The sequence below is a fragment of the Chiloscyllium punctatum genome, chromosome 8, assembly GCF_047496795.1.
Source record: "Chiloscyllium punctatum isolate Juve2018m chromosome 8, sChiPun1.3, whole genome shotgun sequence".
Classification (NCBI taxonomy): domain Eukaryota; kingdom Metazoa; phylum Chordata; class Chondrichthyes; order Orectolobiformes; family Hemiscylliidae; genus Chiloscyllium; species Chiloscyllium punctatum.
The window spans coordinates 102,634,226-102,642,409 of NC_092746.1; positions in this window are offsets into that span (position 1 = coordinate 102,634,226).

An 8,184-nucleotide genomic window follows, 5' to 3' on the forward strand; every position below is an offset into this window, starting at 1 on the left:
TTATTTGTGGAGCCAGATGAAATGGGTGAGAACCTTAACGAGTACGTTTCATGGGTATTCACCAACAAGAGGGATTTGAGGGATATTGAGGTTAGGGAAAGGTGTGTGAATACTCTTGGGCAGGTCAACATAATGAAGGAGAAAGTGTTGTGTGTCTTGAAATGCATTAAGATAGACAAGTCCCCATGACAAGATGGGATCTATCCCAGGATAATGTGAGAGGCAAGGGTGGAAATAGTTCAGACGTTAACAGATATCTTTGCATCCTTTTGGCCTCAGATGAGGTTTCAGGAGACTGGAGAATGGCCAATGTTGTCCCTTTGTTTAAGAAGGGAAACAGAAATAATCCAGGTAATTACAGGTCAGTAAACCTGACGTCAGTGGTGGGGAAGATGTGGGAGAAGATCTTGAGAGACAGGATTTATTCACACTTGGAAGCGAATGGACTTGTTAGTGATAGGCAGCATGGGTTTGTGTGGGAAAGGTCATGTCTCACCTACTTGATAGAGTTTTTAGAGGAGGTGACAAGATTGATGAGGGAAGGCCAGTGGATGTTGTTTACATGGACTTTAGTAAGGCATTTATAAGATATCCTATGGCAGGCTGATACAGAAGATAGAGTCTCATGGGATCCAGGGTGAGTTGGTTAAATGGATACAAAACTGGCTTGGTCATAGAAAACAGAGAGTAGCAGTGGAAGGGTGCTTTTCAGAATGGTGGTCAATAACAAGTGGTGTTCCACAGGAATCAGTGCTGGGGACATTGTTGGAAAATGTAGGTGATCTGATTAGTAAGTTTGTGGATAAGACAAAAATTGGCAGAGTTGCAGATAGTGAGGAGGATTGTCATGAAATAGATAGATTGCAGATTTGGGCAGGGAAATAGCAGTTGGAATTTAATCCAGGACAAATGCCAAGTGATGCATTTTGGAGATCAAATTCAGGTGTGACATACAGGAGGACCTTGGTGTACAGGTCCACCGATCCCTGAAAATGGCAACCACAGGTGGATAAGATGGTCAAGAAGGCATGCACACACTTGCCTTCATTGGCTGGGGCATTGAATGTAAAAGTTGGCAAGTTATGTTACAGCTGTACAAAAGTTTAGTTAGGCCACATTTGGAATATTGCATGCAATATTTAATGCCGGGCTACCAGAAGGATTTGGATGCTTTGGAGAGAGTGCAGACTAGGTCTAGCAGGATGTTGCCTGGTCTGGAGATTTTAGTTATGAAGAAAGGTTACATAAACACAGAGGCTGAGGAGCAACCTGATGGAAGACTACAAAATTGTGAGAGGCATAGATAGGATGGATAGGCAGAGGCTTTTTCCCCAGGATTGAAAGGACAATTACAAGAGGCACAGGTTCCAAATGAAAGGGAGAACATTTAGTGGAGAAGTGTGAGGGAAAGTTTTCACATGGAGGGTGGTGGCTGTCAGTGGAGGTGGTGGAAGCAAGCACAATAGTAACATTTGAGGTGTATCGTGATAGGCACGTGAACCTGAGGTGAATGGAGGGATAGATACCTTGCATGGACAATATGTAGCAGTCTTAATTAAGGATTAGGAATTGGTGCTAGGTGGGCCAAATGACCTGTTCCTGTATTATGTTGTGACAGTGCAGAAAAAGATCATTCAGCCTATCATGTCTGTACCAGGATCTCTGCAAGAACAATTCCTGATGAAGAGCTTTTGCCCAAAACATCAATTCTCTTGCCTCTCAGTTGCTGCCTGACCTGCTGTGCTTTTCCAGCACCACAGTCTCGACTCTGATCTCCAGCATCTGCAGTCCTCACTTTCTCCTGCAAGAACAATGTGTCTAGTGTCAACTGTAAGAAAGTCTGCTAATGTTCAACAAAAATCTGCATGTAATCATGTCAACATTTCATCTTTGTAACCACTAATCTGCTTTAACACTGGAATCTCAGGTGTTTAGATTATTGGGGTTTGTATGGTATGGACCTTTGGGAAGTAGGGACTTAATGATGCACATACCTATGTCTTTTTAATATGGACCTCTGAGTTCACAGAGATCTCAAGGATTTTAAGTTATCCATATCTATAAGTAGATTTGGATAATTATCAAGGTAAAACATTCATTTGACCTGGATTATAATCATTGCAAGTACTTTTGCAAAACTTTGTAAAACTCCTGAATTTAATTGTGTTACTGAGAAATTACATGGACTCTACTTAATGTTTACATTGACAAGGTACTGAGAAAAGAACATTGTTTCAGATTGATCAAGTTGTTTATACAAAACAGACTAGATAAGGAAAGGGTGAGAGAAGGAATGTCGTAACATTCCAAAGCAAAGAGATTTGACCTATTTGTGTGGAAAGAGACAATATACAACAGCAGTAGGTAGTGATGCCAAAAGTGCTTTGTAGGGTAATGGGATGTGAACATTAGTCACATGGACAGTGTTTTAAGAGAAATCACAGAGTGTTTCATGTTCAAGGTTTACAAGGGAATTAAAGCCTGTCAAAACCTGTTAACATTACCTTTATTAATTTTATATTTTTATATATAATAAATCTTCCCAAATTGTAACAAATTAATCCTTCTTCAAGTCCAAGACCTAGGGAATTCACATTTGATTCTCACACATTCTACTGGCTCAGAGGCGAAAAACAAAGGTTAATGTTGATTGGTGCATGTGTGGCTGAAAGCCTGTTCCCAGTGAGGCTCCATTGGACTCAGGAACCAAGTCTCTTGTTTTTTCAGAATATATGGCAATGATTTAGACTTCAATGTAGGGGGAATGATGAGAAGTTTGCAAGTGGAAGGATTCTGGGTCATCCAAGCTGGAGGATTGGACAAATTTCTGGCTGTAACAACTGCTCCTTTTTTGAGGTATTTTAGATGCTGGAGGTGATTTCCTCAAATTCCAGGAGCAGCAATTACTGTTTTACATGCTGTTGCATTGTTTTGGAACTTGGGGAAAAAAAGTCAAAACAACAGCAGTTTTAAAAGGAAAAAGCACAGACAAAGCAAGCACATGGTGAGGTCAGTGCAGGAAAGAGAGCGAGAGAAAGAAACTGACACTGCCTTTGCTGTTTGAATTCATGTATCGCTGGACATCGGAGTGCGTCTGGGAAAATGAACAAACTGAGATTCACAACTGATCTTGGAGGAACTATTGGGTGAAGTTCCCAGCACAGAATCATAAGTTCATCATTGTTTTAAGTGGCCTACAGAAAGTTTGCAGTAATGAGTAGAGCGGGTTCTTTCTTGATTATGTTTTTGGAGATATGTCTCTTGATTAAACTTAAAATATAAGCCATAACTATTAAGTTAAACTGGGACAGTGTTTTTAGAGGAATATGATGGTGTTATTCTCTGGGTCTGTAGATTGTGAAGGAGCAAAAATGGCCTTTACTAGACTGATTTGCGCTTCTTGTCAGATGTGGGAGTTTAAAGAGAGTTTAAGGGTTACTGCAGATTATGTCTGCCATAAATGCTGTTGGTTACGAATCTTATCAGATCGAATGGATCGGTTGGAGAGACAGTTAGAAGCAATGAGGAATTTGCAACTGCAACAGAATGTGATGGATTGCAGTTATAGGAAGGGGGGAAGTCTCAGATACAGTCACATAGATGAATTAACTCCAGGAAAGGTAAGAGAGGTAGGCACCTCGTGCAGGTCTGTTCTGTGGCTATACCCATTTCAAACAAGTATGCTGTTTTGGAAAATGTAGGGGGTGATGGATTCTCAGGGGAATGTAGCACGAACAGCCAAGTTTCTGGTATTGAGACTGGCTCTAATGCAACGAGGGGCATGTTGGGTTCCAAGAGATCAATTGTGTTAGGGGATTCTATAGTCCGAGGTACAGACAGATATTTCTGGGGCCAGCAGCAAAAAATCAGAAGGGTGTGTTGCTTTCCTGGTGCCAGGATCAAGGATGTCTCAGAGAGGGTGCAGAATGTTCTCACGGGGGAGAGAGGCCAGCAAGAAATCATTGTCCACATTGGAACCAACGACATAGGAAGGGAAAAGGTTGAGATTCTGGAGGATGATTACAGAGAGCAAGGCAGGAATTTAAAATGAAGGTCCTCAAGAGTAGTAATATCTGGAATACACCCGGTGCTATGAGCTAATAAGGGCAGGAATAGGAGAATAGAGCAGATGAATGCATGGCTGAAGAGCTGGTGTATGGGAGAAGGATTCACATTTTTGAATCATTGGAATCTCTTTTGAGGTAGAAGTGACCTGTACAAGAAGGACGGATTGCACCTAAATTGGAAGAGGACTAATAGACTGGTAGGGAGATTTGCTAGAGCTGCTCAGGAGGATTTGGGAGGGTGAGGGGACCCAGGGAGATAGTGAGGAAAGAGATCAATCTGAGACTGGTACAATTGAGAACAGAAGAGAGTCGACAGTCAGGGCAGGCAGGCACAAGGTAGGACTAATAAATTAAACTGCATTTATTTCAATGCAAGGGGCCGAACAGGGAAGACAGATTAACTCAGGGCATGGTTAGGAACATGGGACTGGGATATCATAGCAATTACAGAAACATGGCTCAGGGATGGGCAGAACCGGCAGCTTAATGTTCAAGGATACAAATGCTATAGGAAGGATAGAAAGGGAAGCAACAGAGGAGGGGGACTGGCGTTTTTCATAAGGGGTAGCATTACAGCTGTGCTGAGGGAGGATATTCCTGGAAATACATCCAGGGAAGTTATTTGGGTAGAACTGAGAAATAAGAAAGGGACGATCACCTTATTGGGATTGTATTATAGATCCCCTAATAGTCAGAGGGAAATTGAGAAACAAACTTGTAAGGAGATCTCAGCTACCTGTAAGAATACTAGGGTAGTTATGGTAGGGGATTTTAACTTTCCAAACATAGACTGGGACTGCCATAGTGTTAAGGGTTTAGATGGAGAGGAATTCGTTAAGTGTGTACAAGAAAACTTTCTGATTCAGTATGTGGATGTACCTACTAGAGAAGGTGCAAAACTTGACCTACTCTTGGGAAATAAGGCAGGGCAGGTGACTGAGGTGTCAGTGGGGGAGCACTTTGGGGCCAGCAACCATAATTCCATTAGATTTAAAATAGTGATGGAAAAGGATAGACCGGATCTAAAAGTTGAAGTTCTAAATTGGAGAAAGGCTAATTCTGATGGTATTAGGCAAGAACTTTCAAAAGCTGACTGGGGGCAGATGTTCACAGTTAAAGGGACGGCTGGAAAATGGGAAGCCTTCAGGAATGAGATAACGAGAATCCAGAGAAAGTATATTCCTGTCAGGGTGAAAGGGAAGGCTGGTAACTGTAGGGAATACTGGATGACTAAAGAAATTGAGGGTTTGGTTAAGAAAAAGAAGGAAGCACTTGTCAGGTATAGACAGGATAGATCGAGTGAATCCTTAGAAGAGTGTAAAGGCATTAGGAGTATACTTAAGAGGGAAATCATGAGACCAAAAAGGGGACATGAGACAGCATGAGCAAATAGAATTAAGGAGAATTCAAAGGGTTTTTACAAATAAATTGAGAACAAGAGGGTACCCTTCCCTCTGACCTATCACCTCCATCCTCACCTCCATTAACCTATTGTACTCTTTGCTACCTTCTCTCCCCCTCCCCCCCACTTATCTCTCCACCCTGGAGGCTCCCTGCCTCCATTCCTGATGAAGGGCTTTTGCCCGAAATGTCAATTTTCCTGCTCCTCGGAAGCTGCCTGACCTGCTGTGCTTTTCCAACACCACTTTAATCTAAACTCTGGCTTCCAGCATCTGCAGTCCTCACTTTTGCCTAGAGAATAGGGCCCCTCAAAGATCAGCAAGCTGGCCTTTGTGTGGAGCCACAGAAAATGGGGGAGATGCTAAACAACAATTCTTAATTAGTATTTACTGTGGAAAAAGATATGGAAGATATTGGATGTAGGGAAATAGATGGTGACATCTTGCAAAATGTCCATATTACAGAGAAGTGCTGGATGTCTTGAAACGCATAAAGGTGGGTAAATCTCCAGGACCTGATCAGGTGTACCCTAAAACACCGTGGGAAGCTAGAGAAGTGATTGCTGGGTCTCTTGCTGAGATATTTGTATCATCGATAGTCACAGGTGAGGTGCCGGAAGACTGGAGGTTGGCAAATATGGTGCCACTGTTTAAGAAGGATGGTAAGGACAAGCCAGGGAACTATAGACCAGTGAGCCTGACGTCGGTGGTGGGCAAGTTGTTGGAGGGAGTCCTGAGGATAGGACGTACGTGTATTTGGAAAGGCAAAGACTAATTAGGGATAGTCAACATGGCTTTGTGCATGGGAAATCATGTCTCACAAGTTTGACTGAGTTTTTTGAAGAAGTAACAAAGAGGATTGACGAGGGCAGAGCAATCTATATGAACTTCAATAAGGTTCCCCATGGGAGACTGGTTAGATCTCATGGTACACAGGGAGAAGTAGCCATTTGGATACAGAATTGACTCAGAGATAGCAGACCCAGGGTGGTGGTGGAGGGTTGTTTTTCAGACTGGAGGCCAAGGATCAGTGCTGGGGCCACAACTTTTTGTCATTTACATAAATGATTTGGATGTGAGCATAAGACGTACAGTTAGTAAGTTTGCTGATGACACCAAAATTGGAGGTGTAGTGGGCAGCAAAAAAGGTTACCTCAGATTACAACAGGATCTTGAGCTGATGGGCCAATGGGCTGAGAAGTGACAGATGGAGTCCAATTCAGATAAATGCGAGGTGCTGCATTTTGAGAAAGCAAATTTAGCAGGGCTTATACACTTAATGTGCTGCCTGAACTGCTGTGCTCTTCCAGCACCACTAACCCCGAACTTAATGGTAATATCCTAGGGAGTGTTGCTGAACAAAGAGACCTTGGAGTGCAGGTTCTTAGCTCCTTGAAAGTGGAGTCACAGGTAGATAGGATAGTGAAGAAGGTGTTTGGTATGCGTTCTTTTATTGGTAAGAGTATTGAGTACAGGAGTTGGGATGTCATGTTGCAGCTGTACAGAACATTGGTTAGGCCACTGTTGGAATATTGCATGCAATTCTGGTCTCCTTCCTATCGGAAAAATGTTGTGAAACCTGAAAGGGTTCAGAAAAGATTTACAAGGATATTGCCAGGGTTGGAGGATTTGAACTATTGGGAGAGGCTGAACAGGCCAGGTCTGTTTTCACTAGAGCGTCGGAGGTTGAGGGGTGACCTTATAAAGGTTTACAAAATTATGAGGGGTATGAATAGGATAAATAGACAAAGTCTTTTCCCTAGGGTGGGGGAGTCCAGAACTAGAGGGCATAGGTTTAGGGTGAGAGGGGAAAGATATAAAAGAGACCTACGGGCCTGCAAACAAGTTCTGACTCCACTACTTCCCCGCACAATGTAGGTGTAATATACTTCAGTATTGGGGGATATCAAGCAAATGAATTTGGCTGGGGGATGGCAATGAAAGCATTTCTAAATGGAAGGGACTGAATGAAAGTTTAATTTAATAATAGCAGTAGAACAGTAATAAATGCTGCCCAAATGAAGTGTGGATTTCAATGGACAGTCTTTTTTTTTATTTCAAAAATATACTTTATTCATAAAATGATTTGATGGTCTGTACATTTGGTCATGCCATACATATGTCCACATTTACAAACACAGATTCGAATTTATCCTTGTCATATACAGGTCTGTGCATTTCTCAGTCTTATACATATATTTGGCTGAGGCATCAGCAGAGCCCAAAAAACGTCCGCATGGGCCCCCTGTTCTTCTTTAGGCAGGCCGATCTTACACGGTGGTCTTTCCCCACCGCGCCTTGGCGGCAGCTGCCCCAAGCTTCAGCGCGTCCCTCAACACGTAGTCTTGGACCTTGGAATGTGCCAGTCTGCAACACTCGGTCGGGGTCAACTCCTTCAGCTGGAAGATCAACAGGTTTCGGACCGCCCAGAGAGCGTCCTTCACTGAGTTGACGATCCTCCAGGTGCAGTTAATGTTCGTCTCGGTGTGAGTCCCGGGGAACAGGCCGTAGAGCACGGAGCCCCGCGTCACTGCGCTGCTCGAGACGAACCTCGACAAGCACCACTGCATTCTTCTCCAGACTTCCTCTGCATAGGCACATTCCAGAAGGAGGTGTATGACAGTCTCGTCCCCCCCCGCAGCCACTTTGAGGGCAGCGTGCGGTGCGGCAGAGAGTCCGGGCGTGCATGAAAGATCTCACAGGCAGAGCCCTTCTCA